Source organism: Candoia aspera, chromosome 2 (assembly GCF_035149785.1).
Source record: "Candoia aspera isolate rCanAsp1 chromosome 2, rCanAsp1.hap2, whole genome shotgun sequence".
NCBI classification, from domain to species: Eukaryota; Metazoa; Chordata; class Lepidosauria; order Squamata; family Boidae; genus Candoia; species Candoia aspera.
This window is the reverse complement of record NC_086154.1, coordinates 100,078,016-100,100,821: the sequence shown is the minus strand read 5'-3', so window position 1 is coordinate 100,100,821 and position 22,806 is coordinate 100,078,016. Positions and strand designations below refer to the sequence as shown.

The 22,806-nt window shown below is 41.4% G+C and overlaps 1 protein-coding gene across 3 annotated transcripts in view; it reads left to right on the top strand.

The window, feature by feature from the left end:
• SHISA6 (shisa family member 6) overlaps positions 1-22,806 on the top strand; it is a 326,089-nt gene that overhangs the window by 255,819 nt on the left and 47,464 nt on the right. The gene's annotated exons all lie outside the window — the stretch shown is intronic.

Sequence of the window (22,806 nt, the reverse complement as noted above, 5' to 3'; positions counted from 1 at the left end):
TGGCCCACCCCTGGTGACTGATGGACCCGGCTGGGTTTCAGAGGGAGCTGGGGGTTATACCCAAATCTCTCCTGCATGGTTCAGCGGAGGCCCTGGCTGCTGCCTGGAATAACAAGGCAGCCGGAGCCTTGGACAGGATCATGCCTGTGTGGCCTCTCTTGCCCACCCAAACCCAGCACTCCCCGTGGTTTACAGAGGAGCTGAGGGTATTGAAGAGGGTTAAGAGATGCCTAGAGCACCTCTGAAGGAAGACAAAAACCGAACCCAACCGAACACAAGCTAGAGCCGCAATTAAGGCCTACCTTGTGGCGGTAAGAGCGGTGAAGCATCAGTACTTCTCCACTCTTATTGCATCCTCAGAATGCCACCCGGCGGCCCTGTTTAAGATTACCTGATCCCTTTTAGGGAAAGGGGAGTCAGAAATCCATCTACAGGGCCATGCGGAGGAATTTTCGGGACACCTGCAGGATAGAATCGCTCAGATCTGGACTGAGTTGGACTCCAAGCATGAGAGAGAATCTTGCATGAGTACTCATGGTGAGCAGGAGGGGGCCTCTATCCGGGGGGAAAACGCATGCGTAGTACTGAGGAATTAAGCAGCCATTCAAAGAGACACAGATCAGACCCGCCTTAACTTTTGGGGTTTATCTGTCTGGGTTTTCCCACGCTTCTTCAGTTTGTTAGGATTCTGTCTTATGTAGCAGTAATAAACACTAGAGACCTACTCCTCGTCTCAGCGTGATTCCTGACTGTTAGGACTGAATCGGAGGAGATACCCAGGGAACGTACTTACAAGGTTATCTGGGATCAGTTTGATCCTGTTGAACCCGAGGAAGTGGACAGGATCCTTCGGACTGTAAATGCTACCACTTGCCAATCAGACCCATGCCCCTCCTGGCTGGTGAAAGCAGCGCGGGAGGTGACATGTGGCTGGGTCCAGGTGATGGTAAACACATCCTTGAGAGAGGGGGTATTCCCAGCAGCCTTTAAGGAAGCGCTGGTGCACCCCCTCCTCAAGAAACCATCTCTGGACCCTACTATACTGGACAATTTTTGCCCAGTCTCCCACCTCCCTTCTTTGTGGAAGGTGGTTGAGAAAGTGGTGGCTTTGCAGCTCCAGAGAATTCTGGATGAAACGGATTATCTAGACCCCTTTCAGTCAGGTTTCAGGCCTGGTTATGGGACAGAAACGGCATTGGTCGCACTTATGGATGACCTCTGGTGGGAGCGAGATGGAGGCAGTGCATCCATCCTTGGTCTTCTTGACCTCTCAGCGGCTTTCGATACCATCGACCATGGTATCCTTTTGGGCCAGCTCAGGGAGTTGGGGTGGGGGGCGTAGTCTTGCGCTGGTTCACCTACTTCCTCCAGGGTCAGTCCCAGTCAGTGTTGATAGGGAGTGAGAGATCTGGCCCGCGGCCCCTCCTTTGTGGGGTGCTGCAGGGTTCGGTACTCTCTCCACTCCTTTTTAACATCTTCATGAAACCACTGGGTGAGATCATCCGTCACTACGGTGTGAGGTATCATCAATATGCATATGATACCCAATTATACATCTCCATCCTGGGTGAAGTAAGTGATGCTGTGGCCACCCTCTCTGAGTGCTGAGGGGCTGTGGGGGCCTGGATGGGGAACAACAGGTTGAGGCTGAACCCGGGAAAGACGGAGTGGCTGTGGATTAATGGGTCCTCGATTTCTGGGAAATTGTCATCTTTAGTTCTGGATGGGTTGCACTGCCCCAGACAGACCCGGTGAGTAACTTGGGGGTCCTCCTGGACTCACGGCTCCTGATTGGAGAGCAGGTGGCAGCCGTGGCTAGGAGGGCCTTTGTGCAACTTCGTGTTGTGCGCCAGTTACACCCCTTCCTGGAGCGAGAGGCCCTGCAAACAGTCACTCATGCCCTGGTTATCTCCCATATAGACTACTGCAATGTGCTCTACATGGGGCTACCCTTGAAGAGTATCCGGAAGCTACAGCTGGTGCAAAATGCAGCCGCGCGGGCCATCTTGGGTTTCCCAAGATCAGCACATGTCACCCTATTGTTCCTCGAGCTGCATTGATTGCCAGTATGCTTCCGGGTCCAATTCAAGGTGTTGGTTATCACCTTTAAAGCCCTACATGGCACAGGTCCAGATTACCTAAGGGACCATCTCCTCCCCATCACATCAACCCTTCCCACCTGGTCGTGCAGAGAGGGCATGCTATGGACCCCGTCTGCAAGAGAATTCCATCTGGCGGGGTCAAGGAGGCAAGCCTTCTCTGCAACAGCCCCTGCCCTTTGGAATATCCTTCCCCCGGAAGTGAGATTGGCTCCCTCCCTCCTGGACTTTAGGAAACAGCTAAAGACCTGGTTCTGTAATTATGCCTGGGGCAGGAGAGAGAGTAGCCGTTCCCGGGGATGGTTAGTTTCTTAGAAAGACCCTGCTCTGCTTGCAAATCATAGATCATTGATCCAATGTCAAGTGCTGGCAACCTTATTCATATTGGGTTCCTAACAGACTAGTCTGTTGGTTTTCTCCTCTGTTCTCTTAATCACAATTTTTATGTATGGGCGCTATACATGGAAAAAAGCCAAGGCAGATTATGACCAAATGTTATTGTCTGCAAGAGTTTGCTGCACACATATTCATATATACACCATTGTTATCCTTACGATTTCATTAACTGAGTGATAAGATTATGACCCATTTTTCATTAATAAAATACATCTGTAGTACAAATAAGATATATTCAAAAAGTTATAGTAAAATCATTTTATAATAGCAGTCTAATAACTTCAACCTCTTAAAATCCATGAAACAATTTAAAAACTGTAAGACACAATAGATCCTTAGAAGCATACTTACTCCCAGCTAGTATCTTCTTGGCTGCTGCTATGACTACCAACATATTGGCTTTGCTCTGGCTTTGTCCTGTATCTTATGTACTGCTGGATCTTTCTATAGCGGTCTATAAAAGTAAGGACCTAATATAAATGTTTAGTTTTTGTCTTCAGGGTGCTACCATATAACACTCCATCTTGTTTCTTTTCTTATTTTGGGGTATAGTCCTTGGAATAGTCCCTGTCGTGAGTGCCGTTGAGCTGAAGACATCAGCACAACGGCACAAATGACAATAACGAGGAAACAGAGGAAGGGGCTCAAGATAAGCATAGCACGCACAACAAAAACCACAGACCCTAGCTGGAGCATGCAGCAATCAAAACACAAAAGAGAGAGAGGAAAGGACAAAGGATAGGCGGATCGCGAGGCACACCCAAGCTGTTAGCACAAGCGCAACGGAGATCGCCCAGCTGACAGCAATCACCGGCTGAATGAGGAAACCGATGATGGGCGATCCCGGGGCACCCGCTGGGGCCTCGCAACCCTTCACCTACCAGCAAGACAGCATGCAGGACTAAGGGGGGATGACGTAACCCAGGGTGAGGGGGCGCTGACCGGCGCGGGGTATTTAAACCCCGCACCGGCGCGCTCTCCTCACTCTCAGCTTTTTTTCCGCAACTGTTACTACGTAAAGAAATAAACCTGAACCTGCTCTCGCATGAATCAGCGTCAGTGTTTTACTCTGCGGTAGGCAGTGCATGACAATCCCCAAGTAATTCTTGCACCTTCATGAGCACTTTTGGCAGTGTCTTCTTCTCCCTCAGCTTCACAGCTGAGGGCTTTTGAGGGCCGGGGTCCTAGGCCCTGGAATCAACACCTTCGTACTCTTCAGAGCATAACTGATTTTTTAAATACATATGGTATAAAAAGGGTTGAAAACACTATTATTTTAGTCCAGGTTTAGTCAAAGAAGCTGGCCATAGCATGAGTAATACTGTAAAATTTTAGCCAAATAAGTACTGGGTTGACATTTAAATTTTATTGTTGAATTCTTCATTTAATTGAATCTCTTTATTGATAAATTTAGGAGGGCATAGGATTACATATTTCATTGGTTTTGCTTTTTTGTGCTTTTTTATTAGATAGTAATACTTTTGTAATTTTATGGTATAAAGAATTTATTTATAGGTTGTCATTGAAAATCCAGTATTTGACTGATTTGAGTTAGTTGTTTGTTATGCAACTTCCTGAAAGATGCACTCTAAATGGTGCTTGTTGTTATCGTTATTCTCATGGTCAATTAATTGAAGTATTGCAACCTTCCCTTCAACAAGCATGAAATACTATCTATATGGGCCAACTTGTTCAAAAAATGAAGTGGCTAAGTAACATCATGGTACATGAGCTATTCCCAGTGACACTTAGGGCAACAGGACATCAGTCAAATGCTTTTGGACTTGCTGTTGCTGTGTACCATTTTCTTATTCTCCAGAGTAGAAAGAAATAGCTGAAGCTCACAGAGCTGCTGTTTCGGCAAGAGAAAACCTCAGTCAGAAGTTCTTTTACACCTGATTGTAGGGATCTTCTCCCACACTTGTGTCCATTTAAACAGTGGTCCAGGTGTTACTGTCTTAATGTTTATTATTATTTTTTTCTTGTCTAATCAGAAATCATCACCTTGAAAGAGTTTAATTATACCTCTTGTACAGATTCTTGCAAGGTTGACTAAATGTTCTTCCTCCAGACTTTCCCAAAGAAATGAATTCCTGTACCTGTTTCCTATGGATGAGAAATGGGGAATCTTTGCTGTCTAGATATTGCTGGGTGGACTACAGCTCCTGTCACCCCAATCACTGGCTGACCATGGCATACATGAATTGGAACACAATAACTCTGAAGGGCTACAGGTCATTTGCTTCCTATGGAGATCCCTATGGTCCAATATATTTGCAGCATCTTAGCAAAATGGCTTAGGAGAATACTATAAGGACAGATATACAGTACTCTCCCCTGTAATGGGCTGTGAGAATAACCTTGAGGAACAAGAAGAAGAGCCGCAACCAAGACAATGGTCAGATAAGAAAAATCTGAGTCCAAAGCAGGAATGTAATTTGAGAAAGCGTCTCAGACTTTCTCCCTGTATAGGCAGGGAGGGGATAGGCACATTCAAACCTGCAAGATTCTGTTACTATAATCTTATAATAAAAGTAGTATTAGTATTCATAGCTTTAGTTTCCTGGTCTGGATTATTTTGTTATAAAAAAATAACAAAAAAAATAACAAAGGTGGGATAAAAATAAATCTAAAAACCCCCCAAAAGAAATGGTTGATCAGATGAATTAGGTCTTCTGCACCCCACTGTCAATGTTCTTGTGGCAGATGGAACATTGCAGGATGTGGGAATGCATGTCAGGACAACCTTCCCTCACCAGACAACTCTCTAAATGTGTGGGACTTAACTTCTATAATCCACAGAAAATCAGTAGCAATCCAAACACATCTGGAGGGCACCAGATCAGAAAGGGTGCTATGTGGGGCCTTTTATATCAGTTCTCCTGCTGGAAGGCATGGTTTGCCAATTATCCTTTTAAAAAACTTTTTTTAAAACATGTTGTCCCATTCTTTCAACTTCCATTCCTGCTGTGGTAATAGCTTTGGAATGTCCTGGTGCCTCCCATAATTCACACATCAAAACTGAGTCTATGTAATTCAGTGCTTAATAGATGAAACATACCAAAAAGTACACATTTTATTTTAGTAGAAAAACACAATATACACAACTAATATTCACAAAAGTAACACAGTCAAGAAAGGGGAAGTTCACCATACCTTATTTTAGGTCACTTTGCAGATTCCCTTTTCTCTATCACTGTACTGCATTATCTGAATCTCTATGCAGCCTTCAGACAGGTACTTCATGTTCTTCTGTCACCCTTTTCTAATCATATTCTACAGAGGTGTTCTGAAAGAACCTTTCTGGGCAAATTTTTCTAACTTCATATATTGCCATTCTACCAACATGAGCCCAAGAGGTGGTTTTTCTATGAGGACTTTGAATTTGGCCAAGAAATCATTTATCTAAAACCAATTGCAATGTATTACTAGTCTATTTCACCTGGCTGAAAGTTGTCACTTAACTCAGCTCAAGAAAGCAACACAGGAATTTAGGTCCAGCTCTAAGAGGAAAGAGGGAACAGAGTTTTGTTTCCCACAGGATTCTGAGGACATTGGACAGCTGCTAAGTAGTGTCCTGGGAAAACTTTCATGGGCACAAAGTAGTTCTAGCAAGTTTTGTCCTGAGATTGTTAGCAAGTGAGAAGGGGAAAGGTCCTTCACCTGGCTTATAGGAGAGTTTAAATTTCCCCTTGCTAAGTGTTCAAGGACTCCTCTGTGCAGAACACCTGGATCAGAGACAGAATGTCATGGATATGGCTGCTGGCAGTAAGAGATGGTTTACACTGATGGTGATGTGCATGCTTCTTCCATTAAATGTTTGAATTCTTAGGACTGTATCCATAACAGAAAGGAATTAAAGTAAGTTCTTCATAGTTGATAGGTGGCTTCAGGTGCATCAAAAAATTAAGTCATGACAATTGAGTTAATTATTTCTAAGATTAGCTTGTTTTCTGGCAGCCTGAAAAAGAAGCATTTGATAATATAAGCACTAGAATAATTATTCATAGCACAGCAATTTAGTTAATATGTATAAAGGATATGTAAATAAATAATGATGCATATTTATACATATTTACAGAGGCCGGTAAGAATGAAAGAAATATGTGAGTGCAGTGATATTGATACATTTCAAAATTTATCCATGCAAATATCTTTTTAAAAGTCAGTTTTTACAACATGCATAGACAATATTTCGCCTTCTAGGTAATTCTGAAGTCCAGTTCCAATCAGCCCTTACATCAGCCTCCATGGCCTGAAGTAAGGGATGATGAAAGATGTAATCCAACAGCATTTGGATAGACACATGCTGTCCATTCCTAGCCGAGAACAGTGACTGGTACTGCTTCTGATCCACTCTACTATATTTACCATTAAATAATTACAGCAGAGGTTCAGAATTGGCCTCTGAACTAGGATGATTGGCACCATATTTCATTGCACAATTAGGTGGCAAGAAGTTGATGACTTGAAGTTAGAATGGATCAGAAAGGACTTTTAAAATAGGAGGGCTTGACTAAAAGGGAGGTAAGGAAACAGCGGCAGACTCTACTCCAGCCATGTACAACCCTGTGCCTGCAATTTACTTTTCATTAGCTAGCCACATGACTCCTGATTCGATGAAAGATAGTTTGACTAGCTTAGCCCTAAATTTTGCATTACTAGCAAGCCCTCCTGTATTAACTGTGCCTGATGACTCCTGCATTGCAACTAAGCAATTACTGCTTGGGAAGCAGCATTGTTTGTTCTTGGCTCAGTGGGGCAACATAATTTTCATATATATATATATATATATATATATATATCAGATTGTTCCAGTAATGATAGGAGCACTGAATAATGAGGCTTTTTTTTTTAACAACTCTGACATTCTTGGAAAGTTGCCAGTTTGTTAACCAACACTGATTGTCATTATAGACTAAATTTGAGACCGCTTGGACAATAAGGTTGGAATTAAGATTCTACCTGGTGACTAATATTTCAAGAAAAGCTAAGATTTATAATTGTACAATTTATATGAGTGTTTTACTATGTTTTTAAAGAAAGGATAGAATAGAGTGTATAATAACTTTACTGCCCAAATGAAAAAAGGAAGCAACAGTTATTAGAACTGTCGCTAACTTATTTTACACTGTAAATACATGAAGAATTTTTTAAATTTGTATTTTCAGCTGTATTTGTAGCGGAGACTAGCAAAGAAAGGATTACTGTAATTAGCACTGGTAATCTTAATTGCAAAGTTGGAGGGACTTTTGAGAATTACAGCATTCCAGTGCCTATGAAATAATCTAACTGTTGTATTACAAACTAACAAAATGATTGCTGGAAATGTTCAAATAGTCCTTGGTAGAACCTACTACTACTTTCTGGTAATGTCTATCTAGACATCACCAGAGTCATGGTATTGTATTCCCTAAACCTGATAGTTCATCCAGATTAGTATTGTGATGAATGATATCACAAACATGTTTTTATGTTAGCTGACATACAGCTGGGTAATCTTTCTGCTGAGCAGGTTGAATTTTCTCTGAAGAGACTCAGTATAAAATATTGGGAATCAGGTGAAAAAGCTGATAAAGTGTTATCTTATTGTCTGAAGAAAAAGAAGCAACAGAACATATTTTTTGAAATAGGAATAGTAATAGATGGTCAGAGAATTCTGAATTCTGAATCTATTAATATATAGTTCTATCAATTCCATAAGTAATTATATCAACTTGATGAAAAGGTTGATCAACACAAGATGAATCAAGTTTTGGGTCAGACTGATATTCAACCATTATCAGAAGACTATACTGATATTTTAGAAGCACCTTTGACACTTCAAGAGATATTATAAAAAATCCAATCAATGAGAAATGGGAAAATCCAGGTAGCTTTCCAGTTGAACAGTATACATTTCTTGTAGATTTATTGGCTTCTATACTATTAGAGGTCTATAATGAATCTTTTAAATCAGACAAATTGCCTTTATCTTTCTATGAGACTTACATAACATTGATTTAAAAACCAGGTAAAGATCCTTAATGTTGTGCAAGTTATGGACCTACAATCTTAATTAATGTAGACACCAAAATATTAACTGCCCATATTGGCCAGGCAATTGCAGAAAATCTTACCATATATAATTCATCTTTCTTAGTCTAGCTTTATGAAAAAGAGACAAGCATTAAATCATTTACTTTTATTAATAGACATTCTGGATATAACTCAAGATAGAATGGGCCATGTAGTATTAGCATGTTTAGATGTTGAAAAAGCTTTTTATATGGTTCAGATTAATTTTCTAAAGCACGTGATGAGTAGATATGGGTTTCTGCCTTATTTCAGTAAATGGATGAAAATTTATTATTTCAACCTATTGTGAAATAATACATTTTTGCAGCAGACTCCAAAGTCTGTGTTTCCCATAGTTGTCCAGCAGAATAAAACGCATGGGATTAAGGGTACACTGAGGAATAAAATAAAATCAGGAACCTCACAAAATAAACTAAAATCTATAGATTTATACATACCTGTGTACGTAAGTGTGTCATCATGATGCTACTGTTCTGTCCTGTTTGGGACCATGACTGCCAAAAATAGTCCACCCCAAAAGAATATGACCTCCAATGCAAAAAGGTTGCCTGATCCTGCTCTAAACCGATGCCTGGGCCACAGGTTCAAGTGGCAACTTTTTCATTCAAAAAGATGCCCTACACAAAGAAAACTAGCCTGTCACAGAGAAGGCTGAAACAGAAACCCTCTCCATTACATTTGATTGAGGCTACCTGAAGGAATGACGTGTTTGTATTTCCAGCTCTAAGGAAATAGCAAAATAATTCTTTCAGACTTTGAGCATATCTTCTTCCTTTAGCTTCAGGTTTCAAGGAATCTCAATAAATCACATAAAAGATTAGGTCAAAACAAACAAGAAACATAAAGCACAGTAGGGAAAATCCATTCATTTCCCAACTGGTTGCATCATTTCACAGTTGGAAGGATCAAGGTATTGAGACCTTTCAGAGTAATTTATAAGAGGTCAGGCTACAGGCTGTGCATGCTCTAACTGGAGACAGCATCCAAGTTAACAGACCACGAATACTGCTGCTTTGAATAAGCAGTAAAAACAAGCTTTTAACCAAATCCCTGGTATTAACTCTGAGGAGTTACAGAGAGATGGACTATTTTTCACCAAGCAGTATCATTAAGTAGTGTAACCAATACTTGTAACCAAAACCCAAACTCCTAACTTTTCATGAGTCCGAAGTCTCAGCCAACACTGTGTAGAAAGACGAGAGGCAGTTGGGAGTTCACAACAAAATAAGCAAATGAGAAGGCAAACAGGAAAGGGGGGATTTTATGAGAGAGTTTAGGAGGAAAGAAGCATACTGATCTCTTACCTCACAAGATTAGGCATCAAGGTGAGTTTAGGAATTGTGTGAGGAAGCCAGAGCTTCAATTCTATATATGTGTAACATAGGACCTTTTAGGTAAAACAGTTCCTGAAGAAGAAGAAGAAAACCAAAATTACTAAGCATAGTTTGTATAAAGGTAGAAAGCCAGCAGGGGAGATGGTGTTTTCCAGTTTATTGCCTGTGTGTCAGATGTGTCTCCTTAGCATGAGTCAGGCTGCAGTAAGTTATCTTACAAGGTGTGATAGCTTTGCCCCACTCCCAGCATGAAATCTTCCCTGTCATCAGGGAAAATGAGGGTATTGGGAATGGAAGACATGTTATGAGTGACATCCTTTCAAACCAAGGATATTCCCCTGGGAGGCAGAGGCTTTTGATGATGTGTGATTTGATAATTAGAAACACAGAAATATGGGTTTGTGGTGCACATGTAGATTTCACCTGGTGTGAAGGTTGCAGATACCATCTGTCCATTAGATAAGCTACTGGGTAGCACCAGGGAGGAGGGAATAGGTATGGTCCACGTTGGCACCAACAACATTGGGAAATGTAGTTGGCCATGCCTGGAAGTCAAATTTAGGCTGTCAAGAAAGCAAATACAGAAATGCCGCCTGTTTCACATGCAGAATGAGCTCCAGCTGCAGAGGCATAGTTTAGGGGTGTCAATGCATGGATGAAATGGTTGTGCCAGGAGTACAGGGATTAGATTTATTAGGTAATGGGGAATATTATGGGACTTGCTGAGCCCGTGCAAGAGAGACAAGTTCCTTTTGAGCAGAAATAGGAGGAGGCTGCTGGCACACAACATTTAAAAAGTGGCAGAGTAGCCTTTAAATAGAAGGGACGCGGTGGCGCTGCGGGTTAAACCGCTGAGCTGTCGATCGGAAGGTCGGCGGTTCGAAACCGCGCGGCGGGGTGAGCTCCCGTTGCTCGTCCCAGCTTCTGCACACCAAGCAGTTCGAAAACATGCAAATGTGAGTAGATTAATTGGTACCGCTTCGGCGGGAAGGTAACGGCGTTCCGTGAGTCATGCTGGCCACATGACCCGGAAGTGTCCTATGGACAACGCCGGCTCCAAGGCTTTGAAACGGAGATGAGCACCGCCCCCTAGAGTCGGACACGACTGGACTTTACGTCAAGGGAAACCTTTACCTTTACCTTAGCCTTTAAATTGTACCTTGGAGAAAACCCACAAACACTGGCAATATCTGGTTTAAATATGTAGCAAATTGTCTCAGCCCTGCTGAGTGAAAATTGGAAGCAAAAACTGTGCTGAAAAACTGGGTGCGAGTGGCCTATATTTTGAGATAATCTCCATTCTGCCTGGCACACGTCTAGGAGAGACATATGTTTGGTTGGACGAGAGATGAGAAAGTTCAGCAGGTCCAGCCTTGCTTTTGCACTTCTAGTATTAGTTTTGAATGCATTTCAGTCTCCATTTCAGCCTTTGGCAACTAGTGTATTACCAAACTAAAATTTATTACCATGGAATTAATAAGAGCTGATTTAGGCATACAATACCCATGCTATCCCCCAAACAACGTTGAATTAATTTCATCTTGAAGTATGCCAGTGAGATGTACTTGAGAAATCTGACACAATTCCAAATATGTTGGGGAGACAGGGAAGGAAGAAGAGAAAGCAGCATGTCCTTATTAAAACTCTGCTCCACATAATAAATGGTACCTTTCATAGAAAACAAAACATCGGTGGAAACAATTCCTGCAAGTGGACGTGTAGCCTTCAGTTTAAGCACTTTGTCCTCCAGAGGTATGGAAAATATTGTATTGTCATTTTTCAGAAAACTTCATTTTGAAACCAAGATTCCAGACTATCAACCCTTCACCACCACCACCCAAAAAAATCTTGTGGCTGAAATAACATCTCAATGCTTATGAGATGCCGCTAATTCAAATGAGAACTCTAAATACAAGATCTACATAAAAGTTAGAGATACTCCATTGTGAAAAATGTAGTCCCCATTTAAAATTTTTCTTTCCATTTTTACAGACAGCAGTTTGTCATGCTGGTAACCTCTAAGATAACTATCATTGGGCAAAAGTGCTCATAGCTGACACTGCATCAGACAGCTCTATATTATTAGTTAGACATTCCAGGCAAAAAGGTCTCTCTGTTCAGGGAGATTGTTTGCATTTAAATAGAGGCTTCCATTCTAACTGCAGAACTGAGTCCAAATCTAGGGATTCTGGCTACCAATTATAGGGAGACATTTACTGCTCACAATCTGTAAGTTACCTTGAGCATTTTTTAACAGTTGGTGAGACATACAGTTGTAAAATAAACCCAAACTGAATGCAATTGCAAGCTTTACTCAGAATGCTTCAGCCTGGGGACTGCTTAAATCCAAAATATGTTTTGCAAATCAAATGAAACATGATATTAAACCTGTGAAGGATACTAGTGGAGGTTCCTGACTGGATTTAAACAGTCACTTTTCATAGTACAATTATTTGTAAGACACTTAGAGAACACCATTATTGGGCAGCATATAAAAACAATATTTGGGAAGGTAGAATTGTTAGAATCATGGTATGAAAGAAGATGGATTTATTTATCCAACCATTTTTATCCCCTCTTTGGGGCTTTACCCCCACCTCACACAGACACACAGATCACAACCACCTTTCTCCTCTGCAGTACTAATGCTGCTAATTCATTTTTTTCTCCAGCGTAGTTGTGGGAATCCACTAGAACAGTTGTACTGAAAGGTTTGTACCAAGTAATTAAGTCATTTCTTTTATCAATCAGTTTTTATGGATGCCTATTCTCCATGTGATTCTGGGCAGCCAACATCCAATTAAAAACATCAGTGTGATAGTTATGCCTAGTTTAGCTGTCTAGTGATGAAATACCACTACAAATTCATCTGCTGTTGTCGGGCAGGGCACTTTTTCAAAAAGGGTAGGGGACAGCTCTCACCAACCATAACTACTCTTGGAGGATACCTATACTTTACAGAGCACATTCTCAGTTTGAAAGGCGAGCCAGTCTGAGAACCAGTTTAAGATTAATTTCTCTCTGAAAGAAAGGCAGGGTCCATGGGCAGCAGGCTTGAACAAGCAGGCACACCAGTCACCTGTTCCCATTCTTCAGTCTGCCTCGCTATGGTGAGAAGTGGTTCTCTTTAAGTCATAATAATTATTTCTAAATTTCTGTTGTGACTGGGTATGGAAATTCAGAATATGCAGCTGTTATGCAAATCTCTAACCTCATTTGTCTTCTTTATTGGTGATACATAGCTTCTCTTGTTGATTTTATGCAAGCGCACAACTTATAAAAGGTAGCGCTATATATTAACTGATCGAGAGGAATTGATTACCATCTTCTGTAAATCTGGAATGTTGTTTGGGGAAAGGTGAGATGGGGGAAGAGAAGGAAACTGCACCTGACTTCTGACAAATCTTTAGCTTTATTCTTAGAAAGAAAACTGGCCCATCTTCAGAGTTTTTCCCAACAATGTAAAGATTGCTTATATTGCAATGGATGGCAAAAGCATGAAATAATGTGGCTGAAAGACCCACTGTGTTTGAGAAACATTTATTCACTCATTCACTGTACATATAATGATTTTTCTGTGAGGGTTCGTACTGGTATGCCTGGAATCTTTCCTAACTCTAATACCCGCGACAACAAATCTGTGAAATAGGGTATGTTGAGAGCATTGGATGCTGCCTGGTCAAGTAAGGAATTGACCCTGGATCTCCCCAGTTCAAGTCCAATACTTTCACCACTAACTATGCTGGTCCTTTGCATAACTACCCCTTGGGCACTCTCATCCCTGATCAAATGCTACAGAACAAATGAGTCCCACCGACCTCCATGGAACGTGCTAGTTACACCAGCCCATGCAGTAGAAATACAGTATCCTTTGACCACAAAGTTGTCACCAGAAGGAGTAAGGCTCCTCACAAAAAGAGACATTGGGGCTTTTTTATCCTTCCTTTTGATTGGCTTTGCCCAGCTGCCCACTGCACTCTCCTACAGACTGAGGGGGCAAAGCCACAAGGATACTGAACTGATCCTTAGTTTGGAAACTATGTCTCCCAAATCCCAAGCGAATAAGTGGGCTGAAATTACTTCGGTGTGTTTCATTAGGTTCTGGCTTTAGTGATAATTGTGGGTATAACTAATTAATGGCTTATTTGGTCTTACTAGCCATGTGCCAGGATTTCTCTTGCAGGCATTGAATTGGCAGAGGATTTCAGAAGGGAAGATGCCAAGCTGTCTTTCCAAAGTTGCCTGAATGTATTGTTTGCTGATAGACTTACCCAAGGAAGTAAAGTACTTTTACCCACTTCCTCAAGCCCAGGGGTTTAGAAGGCAGAACAGAGGACATCAAGCATGAAGAACGTGTGATGCTCTGGGTGTTGCTGAACTACAGTACATTTGTCAGCAACCCTCACCAATGGCCACGGTAAGAGGGCCTGGGGGGAGTTGTCGTTCAGCAAGATCCAGAGAGACATTGGGCTTCTACCTATGAAGATAGAAGGCTGTTCAGCACTAGACACCTGTGTTTGGTTTCAGTGTGCTCCCTTTAAAAGGTTTTCTTGTCATAGGTAGGTGCCATTGCACACTCCTCATACAGTATATTTAAAATGATGGGCTAAAAGTCTGCATGTCATACTTCTCCTAAAGTATAAAATGTGTAATCTGCTAAACCTAATCCAAACCACAGGCCAAATAAAAGGTTTGATTTTGCTGCTGCTGTTTTTTCTCCCATACATATATTTGGGTGTACAGGAGTGGGAAAATGTAGTTGTTAAGCAACAGGCACGCTGCATATGTGGCCAATGGCTTGCATTCAGTTAGGTGTCACGAATTGTGTGCAGACCTGACCTGCTCTATGGTCCTTGAGTTAAGGCAGAACCAGAACCAACAGCCTGAAAAGCTTCAGCAACTTCCTTTTCATAGTTATAAATACAAAGGACTGCTTTGCATAATCCTAAATTAAGGAGCCAAGTGGCTATTTCCCAGTCAGGCTGCGTGCCCAGAGCAAAATAGATCTGTTGATCACAAATCAGCCACCAAGCCAAGCATCTAAGTGAGGGACAGATTACAATGGTGATTCTTGACAGGCTGGTCATAACAAAAGGTCAAGCAAAACCCCTGCTTGCTTGTAAAATGCAGAAATTAGAGTATTGGCTCTGCAGTGGTACCTCCTCTCTCTTGTGCTGTTGGGTCTGTGTGCTGTTTAAGAATGCAGAAGAAACAATCTAATGCTCAGCTAATTCAAGCTCTAGCAATACTATTTATTTCGTTCCATTCCCAGTGCCTCTTCTTTAAATTATTATCGATTATAGTGAAATTAAAAAATAATAATAAGCAGTGAGAATACAATAAATGATATATAATGCTGATAAAAGTAAACTAAAACTTCAAAACAGGAAAGTTTACAGTATAATACAGCATTAGTATACATGTAGCTCAGTCTTTTAAAATATTACTAGAACTAGATTATATAGAAACATACTACTCGTTTTTCAATATAAAGATATTCAAAAATTGACAAAGAACATGTCTCTTGAATGCACTCTTTGACAACTAGACTTTTGTTTTCTCTTCACCTGGATAAAATAATTCCCTTAGCTGAATTCCAGGCATGACAGAGCCAGGATTCTCCACAAAGCATCAAATTCCTATTTGGGGGTGGGGGGTGGGGGGTGGGGATTAATTTAGCACCTCATTTAACTGCTATGTTTTTCTGGAAGATTGTATTAACATACATGATGACCAAAAAGAGCCAGAACTGAACAGGACCAGATCATATGAGTCAGAGAGCCCTCACATTTCTTACAGTGCCAACACAAAAAAATCTGATACCCCTCATTTTTTAAACATTCTTTGGAAGTCCAATAGATATACAACAAGTTTTCCTGATGAATTAAATTCATTTCTAAGTCCTAAGATGTATTTTAAAAATTTCTTAAAACTTGAGCGTATTGATCTTCCAAGCTGGAATACCCCATTTCCTTATTCCACAGACCTTATATATTATCAATATTAAGTTTCATCATGTTTTTTTTTTTATTGTGAAGAATTAAATTGTTGGTTTTACTTCAAATGCAGCATCACTTAAACTTCTGAGTTATTTCAGGGGCCAGTCAACTGCTTTTGATTCCAGCAGCCTTCATATGTGCAAGGAAATAAAGCTTGCAAGCTTGCAAAAACTTTTATTTTCTTAGCCTTCCCTCGTTCAGCCCCCACACATGTGTGGGGCGTGGTGATAAAGGATAGTGCTGATAAGTGAAACAAGGCTGAGGTTTTGAAAGCTGATGCCAAGGCAGCAGGGCCACAACTGGGGGAGGGGATGAGCGGGGCATGTGCCCCGGGCACCACACTGGGGAGGTGCCAAAATGAGCGCTGGGGGGGCGCCAAAATGGGCACAGAATCCATGTTTGCCCCAGGTGATACAGACCCTAGTTGCAGGCCTGCAAGGCAGTGGTATCAAGTGGTACCAATATATTGGATTACTTTCTTTGGTAAGGAGCATCTGATCCTTCCCACTGTGTTCTTAAGGTCAGCTGAGCTTCTCAAGCAGCAGCTTGACTTGCCTCCCTTCCTTCCCAGAACACATTCCCCCCTCCCCCTGAACACAGTAGAAAATTATGTCAGATAGCATAAGGAGACCGGGTGATTTTTCCACAGCAAATTGGAGAAGATGCATCACCTGGAGGCATTCTCTGGAGGAGCATTCAGGCCCATCTGTGGCCTATGACTGGGCAGTGAGGCAAGATAATTGGGGCTGCTCGTGCACGTATCTAGGCTGGGTTTGCAGCAGGGACACTTAGGAAGAAGCTGGCGCAGTGCTGCTGGCAGAACAGGGTACAGTTTTTCTGGCTTCTCACAATATGCAACTGACACATAGAGTTGCTGGAGGCTTTCGACACCAAGCCAGGTTAAATATGTCACAGCCAGATGTGTCAGAGGCACTGCCTTTTGTTAATTTGCTTTTAACTGAGCTACCGTACACTCCTACAATCTGAGAAAGAACTCATAAAGAAGGTGGTTTAAAATGCAAATGTCCAGGAATACAAATGCCAGATGAGGCAAATGTAGATGAAACAGTGGCAGAGATATGAATTGTGAGAGATGAGAATCATGTATTTCCAGCACAAATTATGAAAGCTTCAAATGCTGTAATTACCTTTAGTATGCAGAAAACACTTGTACCTTCAAAGTCTGGAATAAGAATGCCCTGAAGGAAAGTATATGATTTGCCATGCCCTCCTGAAACAGCGGCGACAGCTATCATTAATTTAAATACTGTATGTTTAAGCTATGATTTAAACATTTGAACTTTTCTTGGGTATCTTAAAGGGAAAAATGGGAGATGCAAATATTAATAATTCAGTTATATATTCCAGTTATAAAATATATATTTTATATTATATTATATTATTATTATTATATTTAATCATTATACAGTTCCTCAAGTTGGACTTGGTTTCTTCTTACACGAAAGAAAGAGTACAATACTTGCGGCAAACTGCAGATACCTTGAGGAAGGCAGGCTGAGTCAGCTTCCTTTTTAAAAAAATGTGATTTAGTTTTATGTTATTTATTTATGTTATGTCTTTTCTCCAAAAAAGTAAGCATTTTTATTCTGGCAAAAACTCTCTGAGGTAGGGTAGACTAATCAGTGGGGAATGGTCCAACATCATCCAGTGAGGAACCTGAGTAGGGGAGGCATCGGTGGCCTGTCTCAGTTGAGCCCTCCTTTGGATGTCGCTTTCTGTCTGATCTCTGTTTAGTTGTTATATTTCAAACAGTGAGTTAGACTGTCTCCTTTTATAATGTGTGTGTGTTCTAGTTTCTTGTGCTTGTGTTATGTAGGCTGTAAAATCAGAAGTGATAAGTGAGAATTTGGGCTTGCATTTGAGTTTTCTATCATGGATGAGGTACTTATCTTTCACAAAACCTCAGAAAGCAATTTCTACTATAGGGGAACAAAAAAGGCCTTGTCGTTAATGAAATCTGATTCAGTGTAAGTCTGTGCATACAGACTTAATGTGCTTTTCCAGTGTTTGACGCTTCATCTGTGTGAGTGGAGAAGAACTCTGCCAACTCCAGGTCAGATGCGGCAGGGCTGGCTCCAGCATTTGGCACAAAGATGGACCTCCTTTGGTGGCTGATGTAGGGCATCCTGAACAGGCAGCAAATTGTCATTTATTTAGCATCTGGGGAAGATGTCAGGCCTGATGGCTCTGGGTTAAAGCTGCCAGAATAGGCCTGACACTGTATTGGTTGGCATGTTACCTGTCCCTGAGCTCTCCCAGAGTTAAATTGGGCTAATATGACTGTGATGGGAAGGTGGCACAGAGCTCTACATAATTATAGTGAAATAGGACGGAGCTGGTTAACCTGGCATTTTTTTTGTCAGAGGGATAGGAGCTTCAATTTTTTTAAACGCAAGTAAACGAGATTAATATAATCCAAGAAGAACATTAAAAAAAACAACCCGGCAGCCATGTTTTGCCCTCCCATTCCAAAGACCTCCCCTTGTTTTCCAGGGAGCACCTCTCTCCAACAAAGGCGGCACTGCACAAAGGTCATCAATTAAGGAGCAAATATCACAGTGTGCTTCAGAATCTTCTCCTAATCAGATCCTTGACTTCAAAAGCAAATTCTACAGAGCACAGATTCATGAATGTCTTAGTAATGATATATCCCACAGAGAAAGTGCATTACAGGCAGCAAAGCCAAGGAACAATGCAGCAGGTTGATATTGATGTGAGCCAGTTCTTCTGTCTTGAAGACCGGTGGAGAGAAGAGGTAGAAACTGGAAATGATTCCTCCGCAAGCTCAGAACTATAAAGGCATCCCATGACTCAGTAGAACTAGCTTCTTCCTTTTTTGTTATACTGACAGAACTCTGCCTGCAACTCATAGGTCTGGTTTAAGCACAACAACAACAACAAAACCCACTCCAGCTGATGTATTCATTAAAACAAGATTGACTTACACATCTGGGCCAAGTTAATGTGCCAGATTAACACATACTGCTCTCATGTGCTAATGCTGCAAGGCAATCATTGGTCCAATCGCATGAAAGCCAGGGTCTCATCACAAATGGAATAGAGACTTGGCAAGAAAATCAACAATCTGCAGTAAGCTTCTACGCGGTCATCCTAACATTGTTCCTTTTCTGGTAATTCTCTTCAAGCACTACTGCTGCAAACTTGCCAGATCAACCCTAGCAGTCTTGCATTCTCCGAATGTTTGAAAAAGAAAAAGGATGCAGCAGGAAGAAAGAGCGAGACTAAAACAGCACCATAGGATGAAGGAGGCAGCTGAACAGGATGAAAGGCCATATCTTGCAGCATAAGGGATAAGAAAAAGGCACCTTGGCTCCCCCTCTGGCTTTGGTAATCCCCTGGTAATCCTCTGGCTTTGCAGGGAGCAGAATTCAAAAGAATGGCTTTTCCTCTATCTAAAATCTGTTTCCTGCAGTACTTTTCCTGGAGAGGTGGAGTGGGGGTATGTAAAAACCAGTGTAATAATCAGATGGAAAGATCTCTGGAAGGTCTATTTAAACTGGATGTTATCTCCGCTGCTGTCAGTCTGAAATTGTTATAGCATTTGGTTTCCCTTGCTGCAATGATTTGTTTTTGTTTGTTTGTTTTAAACTTAAGCAGTCTGGACCAATTGCTGGACACAATATTAATTGGCTGCTTCTGTGGCTTATGCCTTTGTCAGTCAGCTCTGTTGGATGCCCCAGCGAGCATGAGGTGATGGGAACTATTAACCGAAATACGTAAAGAGCACTCGGTTGAGGAAGGTTGAAGTATGTTACATACACATCCTGTGCATCTATGCATTTGTCTCTGCACATACTCATGTAGCCGTATGCTAGCCATTACAGAGAAGAAAATTAATTCAGCCCAATCTATATAGACAACATTCACACCATTAAGAGGTTTTGAATCTTCCCGAAGCAGGGCAATCCAAAATGAATCTGAATGATATGATACACTACTTCTTTAAATCTAACCCTATTTTGCAGTTGTTTTCTGTTTCCTGCTTAACCCTCAGTTCAGTAAAATAAAATTGCCATCTTTGCCATTGAATTCTTTTGAATTACTTAGAAGCATTGACCAGGAAAATTTTAAAGAGGATGTTCCTAATGGGATGAATTTTCAGGAAGAAAAAAATTGGCAAGCTGAAGGTATCTTCCGCCAGGGAATCCCTAAAGTCCAATTATGCCTATACAAATACGCTTGTCCTCTGTTGTCATCAGATATGCACTGCAAGCTCTCATCCCAGGCATCCAAAAGGATGTACAAATTGACTCTGGCCGGCTTGGGAGGTCACAGTGGACAGGCACTATTAAATCAGAGAAACCTTTGGATGTTCCTGCTTGGAAATTGTATCCCCACAGATGAAAGGTGGGGTTTTATCCCAAACTTACAGAAGAACTTTGGAAGAGGGTTTCTATAGCTCAGGCTGTCAATGAGCTGCTTGAGATGGAGAGAGCAAGGCAATCAAACAAGCCAGTATATGTTCTGCTTCTAATTATCTTCCAACATTAGCTTTTCACTTTCAAAGGCAAACAAGGGCTCTACTGCTTAGTGAATGACTCTTCTAAACAGATTACTTTGGCAGCATGGAAGAGTCAGGGGCAATAGACGTGGATTGTAAGAGCCACCACCACCACCACCACCCCTCTTAAAAGTTCTCCAACATTTTGGGGGGCCATTAATCTCATGGACAGAGAAGAAAAGGGTGCTGAAATGTCCACTGAACTTGCAGTCCCCTTCCAGCTACTGCCCAATAGTTAGCAAATGCAGCTCCCTGCTGGAAGGATTTTCTCCTAAATCACCCCACTTTGGAAACTCTTGAACTTGAAATGCTTTAATTTAATCCCCAATCTCCATCCTGTTTGAGATTAGGGTGCGATGTTCCAGATGAATGTAACAAACTTTTCAGCTAAATAAAGAGAGTTACATAAGTTCAGTATAAAGAAAATCAGGCACCAGAGTGTATGGATAGATTTGAATGTTGGCATCAATATATTCAATATAAAGTGTGGTACCTCCATAGTCCTGTGCAGACATTTAAGAGTCTAAGGCTGGAGGGGGCATGGAAATGCATCTGTTGGACTCTGTTCCCTTCATCTGTGGCATCTTCCTAAATCACTCTAGGACAGTGTTTCTCAGCCTTAGCAACTTTAAGATATGTGGACTTCAACTCCCAGAACTTTTTGAGTAACACTTCTCTAGGAAGCGTTTTCTGAAGTCCGACTGGTCTCCAGAGCAGTAAGTCTGGGCAGGGCTGGAATCCAGGAAAAAGTGAAGAGAGCCAGCTGAGCTGTTCCTTCCTTCACATCCAGTGGCCACGCCTTCAGAACTAGGTAGTATTTCTTGTTCATTCATCAATCGCAAAAACGTGGTGTCTCAGTGATACGGCCATTATTTTATGCATGTAAATAAGAATGAACAATCCCCCCCCCCACTCCCCAGTACATGTTCTTGTAGGCAAGGAGAGAGAATAAAAATGCCCAAGGGGAAAAAATTGGGGTTGGTAAATGAATGCTAAAATAAAAGCATATATTCCACCTCTTTTATACCAGTGCTAGTTTTGCAGCTTAAACAAAAAAAAGAGACCATCACCATTTTCTAAAAGAATTTTCCACAATGGGACATTTGATATTATCAGTCCATCCCTGAATACTCAGAAAGAACTTTCAGAACAGAGGGGAAAGGACGGTGTTTATGGCACAGTATTTATTTTGTTCATTTGGTAAGTCCTTAAGCATTGTACACTTAGTTTAAAGAATGCTTTCAACAACAGTTCATGTCGGGAAAGCTAAAGGCAACAAGTGAGTCCTCTGGGATTAGCCACAAAGGTCAAGATAATTGACCCCGGCATGACAAATGACCAAAGGGAAAGATTCTGGCAAGGCATTGGGGATTGCCATAAGATGACTGTGGAAGAGTATTCGTAAATGGAAAGAATACATCGTTTGAGAAATATTCATGGGAATACTGCACTGGAGGGAGTGAACTAGAATTCCAAGTTCCAGTAGGTATTATGCAGGTGAAATAATATACATTCACATGCATTAAACTCCTGTTATTTGTTGGGTATAATGCCAATACGTTGAGATCATACTAATTTTTGGGAGTTAGTCCTCTCCTGGTAGTTGAAAGCAATATCTAGCTATCCAGCTATCAGGACTTTTTGCACTGTAATGCAAAAACATTTATGTCCGTTTATATCAGCGTTCTGCACTGAGTCTGTGGAGATAATAAGGAACAATCAAAGCACAATTTGCAGAGTGACAACAACATCACTGCACTGTCCATGCACTTCTAGCCTTATCTTAATCCATCTTCATGGATTCTTTACACATAGATCTTCAGCTGAGCAGGGCATCTCATATAAGGAATCCAACAGCAAGAGGGTGGCTCCCAGGTTCTGGATGAGAGTTTGTTAAAACAGCATGCAAGGCAACTTACTACAGCTAGGATACATAGTTATTACCAACTTTGATACCAGGACTAAACTGGAAAGTTTAAAGAAAAGTTTCATATAAATGTATGAGGTTTGCCTGTTTCATAATGAATTATATCCAGAACTGTTTGCACCTTCATGTATCACCTTGAAGGTGGATTCCAAATATAACTCTGTTGAGTTTTATGGCACCCGCAGAATACTAAGAAAACCCTGTAGTGTTTGTAAGGGATCCACTCCATGCCCAAAGCTAGTTGTCATACTCCTCGATTACAATGTCCTCAGAACATCCTGATCGGATTCACATCCATCGAACCTATGTCAACAGGCTGAGAGTCGCCAGAAACCCATAAGGGAGGGAGTGTTGACCTGAAGTGCAAAGTGGGTTGTTTAGGCTAGGCATTTATGGCCCAAGGTCATCCAGCCGAGTACCATCCGGGCCA